This window comes from Mus musculus, chromosome 7 (assembly GCF_000001635.26).
Source record: "Mus musculus strain C57BL/6J chromosome 7, GRCm38.p6 C57BL/6J".
NCBI classification, from domain to species: Eukaryota; Metazoa; Chordata; class Mammalia; order Rodentia; family Muridae; genus Mus; species Mus musculus.
Genome location: NC_000073.6, coordinates 50,300,012 through 50,322,056, shown reverse-complemented (window position 1 = coordinate 50,322,056; position 22,045 = coordinate 50,300,012). Strand labels below are relative to the sequence as shown.

Here is a 22,045-nt window from a genome sequence, read left to right as displayed (position 1 = left end):
AGATATCCCCCATCAGAGTACCCTTACCATTATAGGAAATGTATTAAGGTTGTTCCACTTATGTCCAACTTAACCTTTTTACAGGATACTACTCAGACTATCCCGCAACCAAATGCTTTGTCAGACCTGCATGCGATCTGAAGTTCTCCCTCATATCCTGCTTCTTTCCTTTCTATTGCTCATAGGTTACCCCCATTTCTTAACAAGATATTTGTCCCTCTAATTCTGCCTCAGCACCTCCTACAAAGGCATACCATGGATTAATGGAACAGAACTCCAGTGGGAGTGCAAGTCTCCAAGCCAGTCCTGTGCCCTGCCTGCCTCAGCTCTCTCCTCAGATCTGCAGACTGGGAGCCAGGCTGGCTCAGCACCTGCCCCAGCTCCAAAAGCAGCAAGTTTCCCAGAGGTGCCCTGGTAGTTTCCTTGCCAGTCTTCGGAAAAGGAAGAATCCTCGCATTTCCATAGAGGAACCTGGTGGAGAAAGGTTGAACACCTCTATACCATGGTGGGTGGGGGGCTGTTCTTTTAGCTCTTTAGCCTCTGGAGAGAATACTGAGTTGTCAAGACTGGTAATACCAAAATGCCATCAGGCATTGGAGGAACCTGCAGATGGAATTATTAATCTATGATTTTTGAAGGAGGCACTTGTCTCTGTGTATACACATGCCCCAAATAAGAGCATCGAACTGGTTTTCTGTCATAATTAGTGAAAAAGAACCCAGGCATCTCCTGGTAGACTCTGCTGAGTAGCTGCCTTCTCTACTGTGCTTCTTTGTATATGGGCTTCTTTTATTTTTATTAGGTATTTTCTTCATTTACATTTCAAATAGTATCCCAAAAGTCCCTCATACCTTCCCCCCCCCCAGACTCCCCTACCCACCCACTCTCACTTCTTGGCCTTGGTGTTCCCCTGTACTGAGGCATATAAAGTTTGCAAGACCAATGTGCCTCTCTTTCCAATGATGGCCAACAAGGGGCTTCTGTGAGGGGTAGTCTATTATAACCTCCTGCTATATAACATTTAACTTCACAGAGGATGACTATCAAAAGTGTCCCCTTCTGCTTTGACAAAGACGACTTTTCCAGTTTCTATGAATGCAAGTTGCATGTCCTCCACTGGGGTATGCCAAAGATACTGCTGCTTTCACTGCAGGAGACTCCTTGTTTAAAGAAAATAACGAGATGTTGAAAGTCACTGGGAGCCTTTTTGTCTTTCCTAGTTTCGTGCACCCCTTGAGTATGCATGCATATGTTCATGCATGTGTGTGCCTGCCCACGAGCATGTGTGTTTGTCTGCAACTACTGGCAGAAAGGGCATTGAAGACACGAACTTATTCAGACATTTTGGCTAGATAACAGCAGCCACCATGTCTGACATTCTGATTGGGGCCCCTGGAAGTGGTGGTTGGGAAGATTAAACAGGCCAAGAACATCTCTTAAAAAGCTCCCATGAAAATATTCTAGGGTGATCTTGAATCCCACGAGCTCTCACAGGCAACCAGATCAAGGGTCTTACTCAAGGTGAATGAAACTGAGAACGTCATCTGTTCAGAAAAGACAAACCAAAACCAGACGCACATTTCTGTGTGACTCCGTCAATCACTGCCAATGCCTTTTGTCCAACTTCACTCAGCTGACCTTTGGGGATCTGACAGATATCATCCATCAAAGTTCTGATTTAAACACCTCTACTCCAACACACACTGGAAACCTTCAGATGACCTTTCAAGTAATCAAATGTAATTAGCAAACACACTCTGGAGTATCGATGGCCTTTATGGAGCAGGTGGCAGATTGGAGCTAAATCTTTGACACCATAACGAACAAAAGAACAACAGGATCCACCGTGTCTGAGGCTGAGTCATATTTTCTATTACAACAGATTGAAACTTAAAGCAATAAAACTCATACCCTTTAAAGTTAGACATAACATTAAGTAACTAGAATAGGGCTTCTTGAGAGGGTTTCAATATTTTTGATCAGTAGGGCTTTCAGAAAACAGTATATGTAAGTAACATGTTCATAATTGAGGTGATATTTTTAAAAGTAGTCCATAGCCAGGTAAGGGGGCACATGCCTTTAATCCCAGCACATAAGAAGTAAAATAATCAGGAAGATAAGTTCAAGGTCAGTCTCAACTACAGATCTGTTTATGTCCAATGTGGGCTATGCGAGTATCTGTCTCAGGTTTATGAGTTTGACATGCCACTACTATATTTAGACTTGCAGGATTGTTACCAATTTTGGCATAAAAGATAGAAAGATGGGGTCACTAATTTGAGTGGGTAGATGCAACAGATGTTCCTCAGCTTCTTTTTCAGGCTTTATATTCCTTTTTTGAGGGGCTGCAGAGATGGCTGAGCCATTAAAGGCTAGGCTCACAAGTCAAAATATAAGAGATGGCATATCTTAATATAGAGAGTTTAAACAACCAGGCCACAGATGTTATCATCACCAAAAAAAAAAAAAAAAAAAAAAAAAAAGCTATATACTAAATAGAATAGAGCCAGAATCCTGAGAACCAAGTGACATGTGGATTACTGCAGGTTAAGGTGGTAGCAGCATCCCATGAAAACCTACTGGAGATCCAACTGGGAGTGGAGAAGAGGTGTCAAGAGAAGCAACACCATGTGCCATATTCCGCAAAGATGAGTTTTATGCCCATCTTGGAGACATGGTACTCTAACCCCAGCATTTGACTCCCAATTCTATTCAAGTGGGAACACAGAAAACTGATGAAATATCACAAATCACTACAAATATCAAACTGTGATATGTGAGTCTGTCTACCAACGTGACTGTTGCCTAGTGTGCATAATTTGCTGTGATTTACAAGCTTCCTTTGTTGCCTGTCTAGTGATGGCAGGAGTTGCCATCCACCAGGCTCCTACTGAAAGTATGCAATTCATTTTTGAGAAATAGCATCACAGACATTGAATTCCATTGAATTTACTCTTCTACAGAGATATTCCATAATGCAATACTCAAGCACAACCATTAGACTATTAAGTTAATAAATAGTGCTGATGAGTAGAAAGATGGAAGACAGCTGGAGTGTTCCTACTGGCCAACATTATTGATCAAGCCTGAGCTGTTAAATGAGCTGCTGTTTTGGTTCAATAACTTACAAGATGTGTTTTGTGCCAAGGTGCTTACTTACCTAGGAGAAAAGATTAATTTTGATAATATGGAGCCCAAATCATACAGAGATGCTAGCAATGTGAGAGAGGTGCTTGGTGGTAATCATCACCATTGTCATTGCAAAAAAAACAAAATAAAAAATAAAAATAAAAAAAGAGAGAGAGACTATAAAACAATGGTAAAGTCACGTCTCCATCTAAATAAAATTCTATAGTGGCAACCACAAATTTAGCCATACTAAAACCAAATTAAAATGATGAAATGAAGCCATAACATCTAGGCTAAATCATTCACATGATGAAGGGCCTGTGTCCCCATGGAATACTGCAGGAGAATGCTAGGGAGATGACCCAGTTGACAAAGAGCTTGCTGCACAATCCTAGAGACCTGGACTTTGATCCCTAGGACTCAGAAAAGCTAGCAAGGTTGAGCACACCTGCAATCATATCCCAGGGGCCAGCCTAGCTGAATCAGTGAGCTCCAAGTTCAGTGAAAGACTAGGTTTTGAAAAATAAGGCAAAGTTCCAGCAGGGATGGAGAGAGGCTTATGAAATCCAGCCTCTAGCTGAAGAGATATTGGCAATTGATAGATTCTGGTGGAGAGAGAGTCAGTTTCCTTCAGGGATGTAGTCCCCAGTAGGCTGCCCACTCTAGCCTATCAGTGGGCTGTTCAAGAGTATATGAAGCCAGGAGAAAGTACTGGTGGGAGGAATGGAGATGGTGAAGAGGAGGGAGGGAGAGTTGACTTGATCGAAGCACATTATATGATGTAGGAAATTATCAAACAATAAATTTACTTAAAAAAGGAAGTTATAAAAATGTGAATTTTTAATTATAAAAATAATAATCAGCATGTAAAAAGGTAAACAATAAAGAAATTTAAGGCAAAAAATAGGGATGGAGAGCAGTAATGGGAAGCAACATCTAATGTTGACTCTGACCCACACACACAGATACATGGACACAGAAGAAACTGTACACACCTCCACACGAGCATGCATATTCTACACACATACATGCACACAGTATTGGGAGAGGAGTAGCTTTCTCTCTCTCTTAAAGCCTATTTGCAGAAAACAGTACATATAAATAAAACAATATAAACACATACACGCAAAGAAAGAAATATGAAGTTTTGAATTGTGTAACTTTTTTATATTTTTATTCTTTTGATCTTAAAGGACAGAAAATGTTAAAAAAAATAAAAATAAAAACACCTGAGCAATAAATATGATAATTTCTATTCTGCTGGTACTTTTAAGGCTTTGACCATACACACAAGTAGTTCATTATAAATAAGTTCTAAAGGGGGAATAATTTCATACACACAAAATTTACAGGCAGTCCAGGACACTTTCTCAAATAAGTCCACCCAGTTTCCTCTAATAGTTATATCAACGATTAATACTGTGTATTTGTCAAAACTAATCAAATAGCATGGACCAGAACATTACTATTACCTAAATTCCACAATCCACTTCTATCTGATTTTGCCACTAATTCCATCTTCCACTCCAAGATGATTTAGCAGTCCTGAGCATGGATGACCCCAGTGTTCTGTTGTCACAAGCAAACTCCTGAGATGACAAAGCCCAACATTTTGTCTGGTCATGCTCTCCTCATCCTCCGAATTGGATGATGAAAAATGTCAAGTCAGAGTACTTGGTGTTGTTTTGTTTTATTATTCTATACTTTCTGTCACACTGTTTAAGATAAGGATTTCGGGGGCTGGAGTGATGGCTCAGCATTTACAGAGCACTGGCCGATCTTTCAGAGGGCATAAGTTCAATTCCCAGCACCCTCGTGACAGCTCACAACTGAACTGTCTCTAACTCCAGTTCCAGGGGATCTGCCAAATTCCAAGGGCACTGGCAGGAACACAGTGCCTAGAGATAGATGCAGGCAAAACACTGGTGCACATAAAATAAAATAAAACAATTCTTTTTTAAATTAGAAACTTTCCTTTTGGTTTTGGCTAAAGCAAAATTGGAAGTATGCCCATGAGATAGGGAAGATGAAAAAATATGGTATAGCTGAAGTTTCTAGAAGAGAGAAAATGGAGAGAAAAACCATTGACTGGGGGATATGGAAAAAGCAGAGATTTCAAGGTAATGTAAGAAAAATGAAGGTGTTAAGAAACTAATCCCTAGGGCTCTTTAGCTTAATGGAGTGAGGCATCAGAAAGATAAAAGCCCCAGAGAGGGAGGAGAAAGACTGAAAAAGAAAGGATTGCTGTTCTGTTTTCCTCTAACAGTGCATCCTCGTGTTCACAGAAAGATGTAGTCAAGTGAGAGATGCAGAGAGAGGGCCATCCTCATGTACATGAAAAGATGAAGCTGAACCCTCATAGAGGAATACAGAGACAGGGGGGGGAGAGAGAGAGAGACAGAGACAGAGAGACAGAGATACAATGGTTCATTGATATCTGTGTTGAAAAAGAGATCCAGAATCTTCTAGGTTTCCATTACAAAAAGGTCACTGAGCATACTTGCTTGTGACATCAACATGGGGGCCATATTGATAGGCTCAATATGTAGATTATCTACATGAAAAATGAGCTTAATTAAAATTATTATTATTAATTTTAAATTAAAGAGACCCAAAGGCCCAAAACTAACCATACTCTTCATTGATTAAGAATGGAACATAACAATAAGATGGGATTAAAGGAAATGAATTTTCATACAAGGGGTTAAGGGGCTCATTCCAACTAGAATAGCCAAGATTATATTAACTAAACATATTTTAATATGTGAGGAGTAAGAAGACATTTGGATTCTGTCCTTCAGCCCAAAACTTCCCCATTGTTCAGCTCCTGTAGTCTTCATGGAAGTCATCTAGTTCATTCCCAATTGATCTAGATTTGCTATCAAGTCCCTCCCCACTGTAGTTCTATGATATTCTAGGAAGACTGTTGTTTGGCTGTCAGCGTGACACAACCACGAGTCACCTTGGTATATTTGCATCTGAGAGGTTTTCAGACATAACTGTGAGTGTGGGGAACTGTCTTAATTGTTTATTGATAGCCTAGCCTACTGTGGACGGTGCTACCTCTGGGCAGGCAGTCCTGTGTTATGTAAGAAAGCTGGAAGACAAGCCAGTAAACATTGTTCCCCAATGCTTCGCCAGGTTCCTGTACTGAGTTCCAGCTCTGACTTCTCTCAGTGATTGACTATGGTGGAAAGTATAAGATGATACAAACCCTCTCCTTCCCTTGGACATGGTGTTTATCACAGCAGCAGAAAGCAAGCCAGGACAACCGGCATCTCCAAGGAAGTGATAAGGGAACAGAGAGAAACCGGATCTTATCTGCACAGCACCCTTCTTCTGATGTTACACCTGCCCCACATGAGATAGGGAATGCCATAAGCATGTGCTAATTAACTTATTGATGAGCAGAGTACAGAAAGGGCAGCTTGCTGAGAGACTGTAGCAGAAGGGAACACTGAGTTAGGAACTGGAGCCATTCTGCTGTCTGGGGTAGAGAATATGAGGTTCATTTTTTTCAATATAGTATTTTTATTGATTCTCTAGGAATTTCACATTATACACCCTAATCACGTTCACTTCTTAGTCCTTCCATGTCTGTTCCCTCCTTCTGACTTCCTTCACCCCCACTCCCCCCCAAAAAACTAGCAAAAATAAAAATATTTTTAGAAGTTCAATTTGTGTTACCTATATACTCACTGGAGCACAGTCAAACTCTCAGTGGCCTGCACCTTTAATAACACTGAGTCGTTTCCCTTCTGTCCCTGTACCAGAAGCCATCAGTTGTGGCGAGCTCCTCTCCAGCATCCACATCATTAAAGAGTTCTCTTTGGTAGCTTCCTGTCTAGCCTCTTACTTTCATATTTTGGGGGGAAGTGTTATCACAGAAGACGTCCATGAGTGAGAGACTCTATGAAGTGATATTGATATTATTTATTGAGAATGTAGAAATGTGTGTGTGTGTGTGTGTGTGTGTGTGTGTGTGTGTGTGTTTCCTTGCTCCCTCTATCTCTTGGTTATTTACAGTCCTAATCACCAGGAGAAGAATGAGCTAACATAATTCTTCTGGACAACTCATGTTGGTTGTATCTAACATAATCCATTTTCTTTACAGGAATTAGAAGTAGGGGGAAAAGAATAAAAAAGTAAAAAGAAAGGAAAGAGAGAATTGGGGAATGTTGATAGCCAACCTCCTCTGTGGAGCACAGGGAGTGTTGATGGCCAACCTCCTCTGTGGAGTTTGCAACTCTAGATGGAAATAGCAGCATGGGGGTGAGGAGAAAAATAGAAAAAGGAAGTTTCCTCTCAGATATCCCCCTTTGTTACTAGGCCATTCTGAGGTGAGCAGGTTGAGCCATGGAAACGGGGAAAACCCACATCTAACATGAGTTGTTAAAATGAGGTCTGATTGTCTCGAGGTCAGATTTGTCAGAAAAGATAGTTATTTGTGACACTTCCTTACAACTCCCTCCAAAACACATGGCTACCTTATTAGAAATTAAAATTCATGGAAATCACAGCAGGATACCACACTAACATAATGAGAGCAACTCTGAGGGACAAGGAACAATTCTAGCTTGGTTCTCCTAAAGCCTGGCACTTCTAGTCTACAATTTAAACTAATTCGCTGGTAAGTACCCCAGCAGCTTTGGAAAGTGTGAGCAATCCATCTGCTGTAAGCACCAATGTAAACACTATTCTTTCCTGCTTTGGGGACGTGTATCATTTGTATTTTCCCTGCACATTTCCCCTGTTCCATTTCACATTTTTCAACTTAAAAAAAAACAGCCTAGTCCTTGGCAATGCCTGTGCTGTCTTCTCTTGCATTTAATTGCTGGTGTTTGGGAAGCTAGACTTTTAGCTGGCTGATTGCCTTCTCTTTCAGCAACAGTGAACAATAACCTAGGCTCATGAAAATAGGCACAGCATTGTGAGCCATCCAGGCACGAGGCACTACAGGCATTCCTAACCATTAGACCTCACCTAGGTGTCATTAGATTCCCTCTGCTGCAATGTTTGCTGCTCAGGGAATCTTCATGTGTTTTCATTACAGTGTTCAGTGCTTATTTTTAGAACTGGCCTAGTGAGTTTGCCTTGTGATGATTTTTGATAGTGCAGGTGTGTACAAGTTCAACTCAAACATTCAAATTCTAAATGATAGACTTCATGGCTATCAAGTATCAAGCCTGAGCCCCAATATGGGGCAATGGTCATCAAAAGCAAACTGGCTTTCTAAAAGGTGTCTTATTTCACTAGAAAAGTTATCCTTAACAGAGAGGGATTAAATGATCACCAAAGCTGAGATTTACATCTTTTTCTTTGAAGATACAGAAGAATGTGCAAATGATATTGATATTATTTATTGAGAATGTAGAAAATGGAACTGCCTGGTCCATATTGATTTAAGGAAGTTCTGGATTGGTCTTCATTTTTAATAAGACTATACTCATTTAAGCCCACCTATTAAGGCTCTGCTCACAGACCATGCTAAAGACCAATAGCCAAAATACTTCGTTACCAACAAAATCCAATAAGAACTGACCGAGCTGTACCTGGCTTAAGAGAACAGAAGTCTCACCAGTCTCACCCTGGCTGCAGTGAACAGTTGGCTCACTGCAGCATAGCTAGATGTTTATTTAGACAGTCAACAAACAAATGCTGAACAACAACCCCAGTTACAATAACATTAACAACAAAAGTCCCCACCATCAGGGAATTCGGGGATGGTCCACTGTGGTGTCCACTCAACAGTTGCACTGCTATCATCTCCATAAGTAGATTACAAAGACTGAAACAGAAATTCAGTATAAAATTACATGCTTGCTTGCTTGGGGTTTGGGTGGGATGGGCAGGGAGCACTAAAGAAGGATTGATGGAGGTGAAAAGGTCAGCTAACTAAAGACTGTTGAAAAATTCTACCAGATCTCAGAATAGCTTATACCCCTTCCCTTTCCAGAAGGGAGAGGTCGATGGAACACATACGTACCCCTCCCCTCTGGTAGGGGAGGCTGACTACATTCCTCAGAAAAACTGAGGGGCAGACCTACCATTGGCCACCTGCAGATATGGGAAGCACCCACTACCTTATTCCCCAAAGACTAATCAGTTTAAAGGGCACACTGTTCCACCAATCATTTTGTGCCTAGTAGCTGATGCTCTATTCTACCCTTGTAAACTGTATAAAAACTCGCCAAATGGCCACCTCTCCAGTGCTTTGGAACAATAAATTCCTCTTGCTTTTGTATCCGTCCCCAACTGTACTTGGTTCACTCAGAGGGTTCCCAGTAGCTAAGGCTCATCAGAGTCTTACATTAGTTGCTTCTGAATTGAGCCCAGTTACTCTCATACAAGCTTGCCTTGCTCCTACTTGCTTGCTCCTACTGTAGGAGGCATGTGTTAGACATTGCCTTGGCCAAGAGTAAAAAGCATGACAAAGTGGAGATGAGCCTAGAACCTTCTACACAAAGTTGTCAAAGAGCCATCAAAATACTTATAACTAGAAGGAGTAGCAGTCAGGAGCTAAAGCTGTGGACATGGTTCAGAAGACAAATGGTTTTGCTCCATTCTGTATAGCTATCCATCTAACTTTGGCCTTTCAAGGTCCAAGACAAGGCTGACCCATGGGTGTCCAAAGGAGAAGCCAGGCTCTTAAGTTCTCTAAACTACAAAAGGAGAAGTTAAAATTCATTTTTGACAGCCCTTATAAGCTGTTTATAAGCTGTTTTTTAAGTCTTAAATTAGAAAAATAATCAGCAAACAACAACAAAATCTCACAAAAGTTTCCAACCCTCTGGCAGATGGCAAATCCTAGTATGAGTGTCCTGGACAGCAATGACATACATAAAGAACCTGACTTAAAGTAACAGCCAGAAATTAAAGTCTAAGAATGAGAAAGAAATACAGAAATCTAATCCTATCTGTGAGGCATGCCTATGGTAACTGAGATCACATTGAAATGAAAACGGTCTCCTGGCTCAGCCTTCCTGTTGCCAAAGCCCTGTTTATTTTAGTGCCCTAGGTTCTCTGCTTGCTTGCATATTCAACAACCTTAAACTCTGAATTAATGATCTAGCATGTAAATATCTCTTTCTTCATAAAACTGTTATTCAGTTAAATGATGAAAAAAAAACCCTTCATCCTACCAAAGCTATGAAGGAATCAAGGGAGAAGAGGAGGAGAGGAGAGGGAATGCTGTGACCTTTCTGTGAAAGACCTATCATCTTGGGAGTGATTCTCCTCTAGTGTAACTCTTCAGAGACAATGGAGAATCCAGATGAGTTTAATTTCCTTCTGCCAAATTAACTTCCTCAGCTGTTACAAGTAACGTGCATTGTGATAAGCCTGGGACCTGGGAGCCAGTGCAAACTCAGAGCGAGGATCTCAGAACAGGCCTCGCTCTGCCAATGGCAGCTGTTGACTGAGGCCAATGCTGGTTCATACCATCATCCACAACAAAACAAATTCCAATCTGCTGACTTGTTCACTGTTCTTATAATAAGAGGTAAGAACTGAGGACTTTGGAAACATTCCAATAAGGGTTTCAGATCTAGCCTGATGGGATACACAACTTACATATCTAGGGCCTTTCATGTAGTCCTTAAAAATATGATGTCCTACTTCCTTTCTGTTGCTGTGATAAATTACTCTGATGAAAAGGAACTTAGGGAAGGGAAGGGTTTACTTGGCTTATAGTTTCAGGTCACAATACATCACTGAGGGAAATCGAGGCAGGATCTTGGAACAGAAACTATGAGGAAGAACTTAAAACTCATTTTTAATGGCCCTCACAGGTTGTTTTTAATGTCTTAAATTAGAAAATAATCAGACAACAATGACAGCAACAAACCCACAAAGGTTTCCAACCCTCTGGCAGATAGCAAATCCTAGTATGAGTGTCCTGGACAGCATTGACCCATGTAAAGAATCTGATTTAAAGTAACAGAAAGAAATTAAAGTCTAAGAATGAGGAGTTGACTGGCTCATTCACAGGCTCATACTGAACTAGCTTTCTTATAGAGCCCAAGACCACCTGCCTGGAAATTGGCGCCACTCACAGGAAGCTGGGCACTCCTATGCAAATTTGTCAATTAACAATCAACACAAACCTCTACAGACATGCCTTCAGGTAGACCACATCTCCATCTGGGCAATTCCTAGATTGAGATTCCCTTCTTGGTTGACTTTAGGCTGTCAAGTTAACAATTTAAAGCTAACTAGAACAGATGAAAGTAATGTTACCTACCACACAAAGTTGTTGAAGATGGTCCAAAGCACCTTGTAAAGGTTCCTGTATGTTCTTTCTGTTAAAATTCATATACCTTAGAAATCTCAGTAGAGGAAGCCAATGCTTTAGTCTGGCACTGAAGGGTTTGCAACCCCATAGGAAGAACAACAGTATCAACCAACCAGATATCCCAGAGCTCCCAGGGACTAAACCACCAACCAAACAGTACACATGGAGGGACCCACTGCTCCAGCCACATATGTAGCAGAGGATGGCCTTGCCAGACATCAATGAGAGGAGAGGCCCTTGGTCCTGTGAAGACTCCATGTCCCAGTGTAGGGGAATGCCAGGGCAGGGAGGTGGGAGTGGGTGGGTGAGTGGGAGAACACCCTCATAGAAGCAAGGGAAGTGGGGATGGGATAGGGAGTTTGGGGGTGGGGGACCGGGAAAGGGGATAACATTTGAATTGTAAATAAAGAAAAATATCCAATTTAAAAGGAAAAAAAAAAGAAAGAAATCTCACTAGAGGATGGGTACCAATGAAGAAGGGACAAACATAGTATGTTACAATAAAATCTGGGTTGCCAGAAATAATACTATCATCAAAGGCAGAAATAATGAGACAAGGAAACGCATCCTGGCTTGCTCTTGGGGGATCAAGGCTCTTAGGGATCAAGGAGAGTCATAAGACAAGGAATCTAGGTGTGAAAAGGTCTAGAACACAGCCATAGGGCATGGCCAAGGAAGGTCCTGAGTGTTAGGTAGCTTCTGAACTGAATCTTCATAAAATCTTGTCAGGCACCCCATACAGGACTACATTCAAGGCAGGTAGATTCTCCACTAAGAATGGAAAACACCTTGATACATAGATAAACACAGCAGCTATAAAACACAGTGGCTACATGACAGTTCTGATTGGTGGCAAAGTCCCAGAACACTATTCAGTGGACAGTCATTGTATTCTAGGCTTACCATCCTATTCACCTGACCATGGGCATGTAAACTCCAGAAGACAGCTACAGGGTATGCCCAGAGAAGTTCTGAGTGTCAACAGCAGAGAGTTTTGAGCAGGGCTTCTCATAACTAGCATTAGTATCAAAGACAAAGACAAAATGCTCCAAGTACACAGTCTAAAGAATTTGAACACCAATGAGTGGCCAACACTTCCCAAAGTTTGCTACCTAAGTCACTACAACACCATTCTTCTCCTCTAGCTGTAGAAACAAAAGACAGATAAGGGAGTTAAAGAATGTGGTCAGACTCAATAAAGCCAAATACTCAAGTTGTTGAAAAATAGGGGCAAGAGAGTGGTGCTGCCAACAAAGAGAGATAGGAAAGGTACTCCTGAATTGGGCACCTATTTTTTTACATGAATCTAGGGGTTTTCTCTGAGTCTAAAAAGCAGCAGAAGGAAACATGCTCTCTAGTAGTGTCATGTCAAGAAACCATGCTTAATAGGTGCACAGTGTGAAAAACAACCAATCACCAGCCATTTCTCCAGGGCCACATCTAAGAGATTCCAAATGGGAAAGAAGATCACAGCATCAATGTGTTATAGGAATTTACTACTAAAAAAAGGGGTATCAAAGGGAGGATTGATTAGATGCCAGAAAACAAACTACTGTCAGTCTCCATATTAGGTACCTGAGTGATGGACAGCAGGCCTACACGACCTGCCATGGACTTTACACCTTGATCATGAAAGAAAACATAATGGAATACCCAAGTAGTAGTGGTAAAGTGCTGGAAAGCCAGACTATATCCCCTACCTCTGTAAGCTCTCAAGCCAAAACAAGAAAGAAGGGAAGATAAGTGCATTTAGACATGAGATTAGAGTTTCAAACTAAACTAAATGTCTAAACTAAAATGTCAATATACAAATGTCACCAGAAATCTATAGGTTGGGCCCAGCATTTGGAGTTAAGGGAGAAGTTGAGGGAAATGTGTGGAAAAAATAAATTATCTTGTTACTATACCCCAAACAATTTCAGATTTTTCAACTGCCAAGTTAACATCGAGTTGTACTATCGAGTATGGGGTGAAGTCAAGACCTATAAAGTGGGTCAAAGGTAAATAGATGAGTCAGGAGAAAACAGAGAATACCAATGGAGAGGGAGGGACCAAGATAATTGAAGAGCTTCAATACCCTGTCATATAAGTATTAATGAGGAGGTAGGCAGACAAGACACCCAACACTACAGGTAAACGATGCCTGGTCTAGGAGTGAAACCTACATAATTTATCTGCTGTGGGCGAGTAATGGAGAATGAAGAAGAGGTTTAAGAGAGGTTTCCTAAGGGCAACCTCTAATCTCCTTCCATAAATGTCTTGGTCCAGAGTGTACACAAGATCTTCCTCTTCAGAAATGGTAAGAGCAATGAGACAAAGGTCTATATTCCAGATTTGGATTTAAACTCTATTATAATTTAGCTGTGTGTGGGTAAGTGAGCATTACTTCACCAGCACCACAAAGGAATAATATTGTGGCATATGGGCCAACTGGGGCTCAGAAAGGTTGGTCATCTTGCCAGAATTAGTATCAAACAGTCAGCTACTGAAGGCTAAAGCACACAATTCTTATGTGTAATGTCAAAGCCTTCTATCAAACCAGTTGAGAAAACAATACTCCTTGAGGTGTTCTGGTGACCCAGAAAAAAAGAGCTTTGGAGAAAAAAAATATATGAGCACTTCTAAGCATAAGACATTGCTAATGGTATCTACAAGCAGAAGATAACAGGGCTTGTGGGACTGAATTCATGTTATATGTTGTTTCATTTTGACTCAAAAAAAGAAACCCTAAAATATGCCCAGAAAAAAATCTTAAAGTCAGATTTCATCTTTTTATGATCAAATAGCTGAAGAAGCCGATGGGAATTATGGAACGTATGAGGAAACATCATTTCTTTAGACCACAGAGTATTCCAACAGCCCCACAGCAAAGCAAAGGCACCGTGTCCTATGCATGTTCCCAGTGGAAGTGTTAAATGCAGCATGGTCTGAAAGGCTGATCATGTCGGTTTTTTGTTAGCAGAGGCAAATTCCAATCTTTTGTCTTTTAGATTCTCTGCTAACTGTGGATCAATATGATGTGGTTTTCAGGACCAAGAAGCCCTTCCTGGAGAATTCTCTAAATCTCAAGGAAGGCAAGTATTCCATTACAATATTTAAAGATGCCTTAAGCATCACTCACTTTACTTGTATAAATTAACTTATCCTCAGAGCAATGGCACAGCATAAATACCATTATTATCCTCATTGCAGAGGATAAATGAGGAAAAATGAGGTGCAAGAAAGTTAAACAAGTCTCTCAACATACACAGCTAATAACTTATCATGTAACAGAAAAGGAACTTTCACTTGGGCAGTCTCTGCTGTATGGGTTGTGATTGGATAAGAATAGGCATGACCTGGGTCAAGCTAGCTAAGGAGGGTTGTAAAGGGAAAAGGGAAATTAAATTAAATTTAAATTAAATGGGGTAAAATTCACCCAGGTTAAAATTGCTTTGGCCTTTTTACTATAATTAGAGAATGCTTCAGCCCTGTGGGGTTTCTTTCTTATCTCTTACAAAAGTCATTTTGAGCATTTCCAACCAAACATCAGAGACTACGGTGGGCAAATTCTGCATTATATGCTCTGTAGGATCTTCAGGATCACTTAAAATATTTAACTCTTCTATACAGTCCGTCAATATTTTATGAATTTCAGTTTATATTTATATGCCATGTTAATAAAGGCTATAAAATTAAGGAGGATAAGTACAAAAATGTTACCTAACATACCAAATCTAGTTTGTCTGATTCTCTTAAAGGGGACTTTACTTCCCCAACCTTGCACTTTAAGGTATATACAGTATCTGTAGTTGTTTGATTTGTTGATACAGGCTTAAGAGAGACAAAACAAAAATTTAAAATTTAAATGCCTGTGAGAGCATCTCTAGAGCATGACATTGATATCAGGAAGGAGGCAAAGACATGTCACCTGGAACTTGTTAGATAAGCAAAATAATAGTCTCTACTCCAGACCAAAGAAATCAAGGACTTGGGATGTCTCCTCTCCCCTAAACACAGACACCAGAAGACTATGATGCAGGTGAAGTTCCTGAACACTAGTACCCAGCAAACTGAATCCTTCTGACCCTAGTGTAGATGTTGGACATTATAGTCTAAAGGCTCAGAGGGACAAAACGGGAGATGAAAGGACAAACCATGAGGGTGACAGAGGCCAAATAACTAGCCAAGTCCAGTCTATGACACCAATGCTAAGCGGGATTTTAGTTTAAAATAATTTCAACTATTTCAATTCACTGTAAATTCTTATAAGCCATCTCAAACTCCTCATCTATCTAAGAGAGGGTGACCACTTGACTTCATTCTGTTCCTAGGGATACATCATCTTCCTATTCATAGCTACACAAGGCAAGTTCTTAGCCAGTAAACTGATAAGACCTTTCAGTAAGCTGTTGAGCCAATCAAACTAAAAGTTTGAGTGAGCCATATAACTTGAAGGAAACTATTAATTCATTCAGTCAACACATACATATACATATACATATACATATACATATACATATACATATACATATACATACATACAACCAATGAAATATGTTTGAAATCATGGAACCCCAGTAGAGAAGCTTTTTAGGGACTCTATGAAGAGGAATAATCACTGATCTGTAGTGTCCAAGATGAGTACCTTCAAACTAAGCAAATTATTCCCTCCTCCTGGAAAATGGCCCACCGTGATAAATGCTGGTCATTAAGGTGTCAAGTGACTCTGCATGGACACCCATGGGATACAACAGAAGGTTGACTCATCTCTACCAAACCGAACATTATTCCCTAGAAGTCATGCCAGCAAAGCCAAAGGAAGAGATGGCTGTATGGACCAGGACAAGCACAGAGGATCTGGATCTCTGCACTGTTTGTGGAACACCCAGTTTTGCATGGTCTACAATGGGTGAGCTTGATGGCAAGGTTCCAAAGAGACTTCATCCCAGAATTGCTTCCTGCAGCTGATATGCCTTTCCTGACATTATTAAATTACTAATAATAATCCCTGGGTATTAGCCCACCCTATTGATCAGATTTCCTGCAGAACAATATTAACATGAACTTTGATGAATTAATAATACCGTTGAGATGAATTAATGATTGTAAAGAATACCAGATTTGATTCAAATAATTTTAGGAAAAAAAGTTTTAAGAGATGGTCTTAGTTGCTTTGCTAGAAAGATGTAAAAAGGTTAGAATCAAGAATAGAATATACATACCCACTTCTCATAATAGTAAGTAAAGGCTACATAGTAAGAAATATAACAAGCTTTCATAGTTATACTAAAAATAGAAATAGACTTGGGACAAACTTTTGTTCAAGAAAAAAATATTTAGTTGGTCCGGGACCCGCCGAACTTAGGAAATTAGTCTGAACAGGTGAGAGGGTGCGCCAGAGAACCTGACAGCTTCTGGAACAGGCAGAAGCACAGAGGCGCTGAGGCAGCACCCTGTGTGGGCCGGGGACAGCCGGCCACCTTCCGGACCGGAGGACAGGTGCCCACCCGGCTGGGGAGGCGACCTAAGCCACAGCAGCAGCGGTCGCCATCTTGGTCCGGGACCCGCCGAACTTAGGAAATTAGTCTGAACAGGTGAGAGGGTGCGCCAGAGAACCTGACAGCTTCTGGAACAGGCAGAAGCACAGAGGCGCTGAGGCAGCACCCTGTGTGGGCCGGGGACAGCCGGCCACCTTCCGGACCGGAGGACAGGTGCCCACCCGGCTGGGGAGGCGGCCTAAGCCACAGCAGCAGCGGTCGCCATCTTGGTCCCGGGACTCCAAGGAACTTAGGAATTTAGTCTGCTTAGGTGAGAGTCTGTACCACCTGGGAACTGCCAAAGCAACACAGTGTCTGAGAAAGGTCCTGTTTTGGGCCTTCTTCTTCGGCCAGGAGGAGGCCCAAATACAAGATATCTGCGCACCTTCCCTGTAAGAGAGCTTGCCAGCAGAGAGTGCTCTGAGCACTGAAACTCAGAGGAGAGAATCTGTCTCCCAGGTCTGCTGATAGACGGTAACAGAATCACCAGAAGAACAATCTCTAAACAGAGTCAACTATAACTACTAACTCCAGAGATTACCAGATGGCGAAAGGTAAATGGAGGAATCTTACTAACAGGAACCAAGACCACTCACCATCACCAGAACCCAGCACACCCACTTCGCCCAGTCCAGGGAACCCCAACACACCTGAGAACCTAGACCTAGATTTAAAAGCATATCTCATGATGATGGTAGAGGACATCAAGAAGGACTTTAATAAATCACTTAAAGAAATACAGGAGAACACTGCTAAAGAGTTACAAGTCCTTAAAGAAAAACAGGAAAACACAATCAAACAGGTAGAAGTCCTTACAGAAAAAGAGGAAAAAACATACAAACAGGTGATGGAAATGAACAAAACCATACTAGACCTAAAAAGGGAAGTAGACACAATAAAGAAAACTCAAAGCGAGGCAACACTAGAGATAGAAACCCTAGGAAAGAAATCTGGAACCATAGATTTGAGCATCAGCAACAGAATACAAGAGATGGAAGAGAGAATCTCAGGTGCAGAAGATTCCATAGAGAACATCGGCACAACAATCAAAGAAAATGGAAAATGCAAAAAGATCCTAACTCAAAATATCCAGGAAATCCAGGACACAATAAGAAGACCAAACGTACGGATAATAGGAGTGGATGAGAATGAAGATTTTCAACTCAAAGGTCCAGCAAACATCTTCAACAAAATTATTGAAGAAAACTTCCCAAATCTAAAGAATGAGATGCATATGAACATACAAGAAGCCTACAGAACTCCAAATAGACTGGACCAGAAAAGAAATTCCTCCCGACACATAATAATCAGAACATCAAATGCACTAAATAAAGATAGAATACTAAAAGCAGTAAGGGAAAAAGGTCAAGTAACATATAAAGGCAAGCCTATCAGAATTACACCAGATTTTTCACCAGAGACTATGAAAGCCAGAAGAGCCTGGACAGATGTTATACAGACACTAAGAGAACACAAACTGCAGCCCAGGCTACTATACCCAGCCAAACTCTCAATTATCATAGAGGGAGAAACCAAAGTATTCCACGACAAAACCAAATTCACGCATTATCTCTCCACGAATCCAGCCCTTCAAAGGATAATAACAGAAAAAAACCAATACAAGAACGGGAACAACGCCCTAGAAAAAACAAGAAGGTAATCCCTCAACAAACCTAAAAGAAGACAGCCACAAGAACAGAATGCCACCTTTAACAACTAAAATAACAGGAAGCAACAATTACTTTTCCTTAATATCTCTTAACATCAATGGTCTCAACTCGCCAATAAAAAGACATAGACTAACAAACTGGCTACACAAACAAGACCCAACATTTTGCTGCTTACAGGAAACTCATCTCAGAGAAAAAGATAGACACTACCTCAGAATGAAAGGCTGGAAAACAATTTGCCAAGCAAATGGTATGAAGAAACAAGCAGGAGTAGCCATCCTAATATCTGATAAGATTGACTTCCAACCCAAAGTCATCAAAAAAGACAAGGAGGGACACTTCATTCTCATCAAAGGTAAAATCCTCCAAGAGGAACTCTCAATTCTGAATATCTATGCTCCAAATACAAGAGCAGCCACATTCACTAAAGAAACTTTAGTAAAGCTCAAAGCACACATTGCGCCTCACACAATAATAGTGGGAGACTTCAACACACCACTTTCACCAATGGACAGATCATGGAAACAGAAACTAAACAGGGACACACTGAAACTAACAGAAGTGATGAAACAAATGGATCTGACAGATATCTACAGAACATTTTATCCTAAAACAAAAGGATATACCTTCTTCTCAGCACCTCATGGTACCTTCTCCAAAATTGACCACATAATAGGTCACAAATCAGGCCTCAACAGATTCAAAAATATTGAAATTGTCCCATGTATCCTATCAGATCACCATGCACTAAGGCTGATCTTCAATAACAAAATAAATAACAGAAAGCCAACATTCACATGGAAACTGAACAACACTCTTCTCAATGATACCTTGGTCAAGGAAGGAATAAAGAAAGAAATTAAAGACTTTTTAGAGTTTAATGAAAATGAAGCCACAACGTACCCAAACCTTTGGGACACAATGAAAGCATTTCTAAGAGGGAAACTCATAGCTCTGAGTGCCTCCATGAAGAAACGGGAGAGAGCACATACTAGCAGCTTGACAACACATCTAAAAGCTCTAGAAAAAAAGGAAGCAAATTCACCCAAGAGGAGTAGACGGCAGGAAATAATCAAACTCAGGGGTGAAATCAACCAAGTGGAAACAAGAAGAACTATTCAAAGAATTAACCAAAGGAGGAGTTGGTTCTTTGAGAAAATCAACAAGATAGATAAACCCTTAGCTACACTCACTAAAGGGCACAGGGACAAAATCCTAATTAACAAAATCAGAAATGAAAAGGGAGACATAACAACAGATCCTGAAGAAATCCAAAACACCATCAGATCCTTCTACAAAAGGCTATACTCAACAAAACTGGAAAACCTGGACGAAATGGACAAATTTCTGGACAGATACCAGGTACCAAAGTTGAATCAGGATCAAGTTGACCTTCTAAACAGTCCCATATCCCCTAAAGAAATAGAAGCAGTTATTAATAGTCTCCCAGCCAAAAAAAGCCCAGGACCAGACGGGTTTAGTGCAGAGTTCTATCAGACCTTCAAAGAAGATCTAACTCCAGTTCTGCACAAACTTTTTCACAAGATAGAAGTAGAAGGTATTCTACCCAACTCATTTTATGAAGCCACTATTACTCTGATACCTAAACCACAGAAAGATCCAACAAAGATAGAGAACTTCAGACCAATTTCTCTTATGAACATCGATGCAAAAATCCTTAATAAAATTCTCGCTAACCGAATCCAAGAACACATTAAAGCAATCATCCATCCTGACCAAGTAGGTTTTATTCCAGGGATGCAGGGATGGTTTAATATACGAAAATCCATCAATGTAATCCATTATATAAACAAACTCAAAGACAAAAACCACATGATCATCTCGTTAGATGCAGAAAAAGCATTTGACAAGATCCAACACCCATTCATGATAAAAGTTCTGGAAAGATCAGGAATTCAAGGCCAATACCTAAACATGATAAAAGCAATCTACAGCAAACCAGTAGCCAACATCAAAGTAAATGGAGAGAAGCTGGAAGCAATCCCACTAAAATCAGGGACTAGACAAGGCTGCCCACTTTCTCCCTACCTTTTCAACATAGTACTTGAAGTATTAGCCAGAGCAATTCGACAACAAAAGGAGATCAAGGGGATACAAATTGGAAAAGAGGAAGTCAAAATATCACTTTTTGCAGATGATATGATAGTATATATAAGTGACCCTAAAAATTCCAACAGAGAACTCCTAAACCTGATAAACAGCTTCGGTGAAGTAGCTGGATATAAAATTAACTCAAACAAGTCAATGGCCTTTCTCTACACAAAGAATAAACAGGCTGAGAAAGAAATTAGGGAAACAACACCCTTCTCAATAGCCACAAATAATATAAAATATCTCGGCGTGACTCTAACGAAGGAAGTGAAAGATCTGTATGATAAAAACTTCAAGTCCCTGAAGAAAGAAATTAAAGAAGATCTCAGAAGATGGAAAGATCTCCCATGCTCATGGATTGGCAGGACCAACATTGTAAAAATGGCTATCTTGCCAAAAGCAATCTACAGATTCAATGCAATCCCCATTAAAATTCCAACTCAATTCTTCAACGAATTAGAAGGAGCAATTTGCAAATTCATCTGGAATAACAAAAAACCTAGGATAGCAAAAACTCTTCTCAAGGATAAAAGAACCTCTGGTGGAATCACCATGCCTGACCTAAAGCTTTACTACAGAGCAATTGTGATAAAAACTGCATGGTACTGGTATAGAGACAGACAAGTGGACCAATGGAATAGAATTGAAGACCCAGAAATGAACCCACACACCTATGGTCACTTGATCTTCGACAAGGGAGCCAAAACCATCCAGTGGAAGAAAGACAGCATTTTCAACAATTGGTGCTGGCACAACTGGTTGTTATCATGTAGAAGAATGCGAATCGATCCATACTTATCTCCTTGTACTAAGGTCAAATCTAAGTGGATCAAGGAACTTCACATAAAACCAGAGACACTGAAACTTATAGAGGAGAAAGTGGGGAAAAGCCTTGAAGATATGGGCACAGGGGAAAAATTCCTGAACAGAACAGCAATGGCTTGTGCTGTAAGATCGAGAATTGACAAATGGGACCTAATGAAACTCCAAAGTTTCTGCAAGGCAAAAGACACTGTCTATAAGACAAAAAGACCACCAACAGACTGGGAAAGGATCTTTACCTATCCTAAATCAGATAGGGGACTAATATCCAACATATATAAAGAACTCAAGAAGGTGGACCTCAGAAAATCAAATAACCCCCTTAAAAAATGGGGCTCAGAACTGAACAAAGAATTCTCACCTGAGGAATACCGAATGGCAGAGAAGCACCTGAAAAAATGTTCAACATCCTTAATCATCAGGGAAATGCAAATCAAAACAACCCTGAGATTCCACCTCACACCAGTGAGAATGGCTAAGATCAAAAATTCAGGTGACAG

The 22,045-nt window shown here is 40.6% G+C and overlaps 1 protein-coding gene across 1 annotated transcript in view; it reads right to left on the bottom strand.

The window, feature by feature from the left end:
• Nell1 (NEL-like 1) overlaps positions 1–22,045 on the bottom strand; it is an 887,940-nt gene that overhangs the window by 541,233 nt on the left and 324,662 nt on the right. The window lies entirely within an intron of this gene.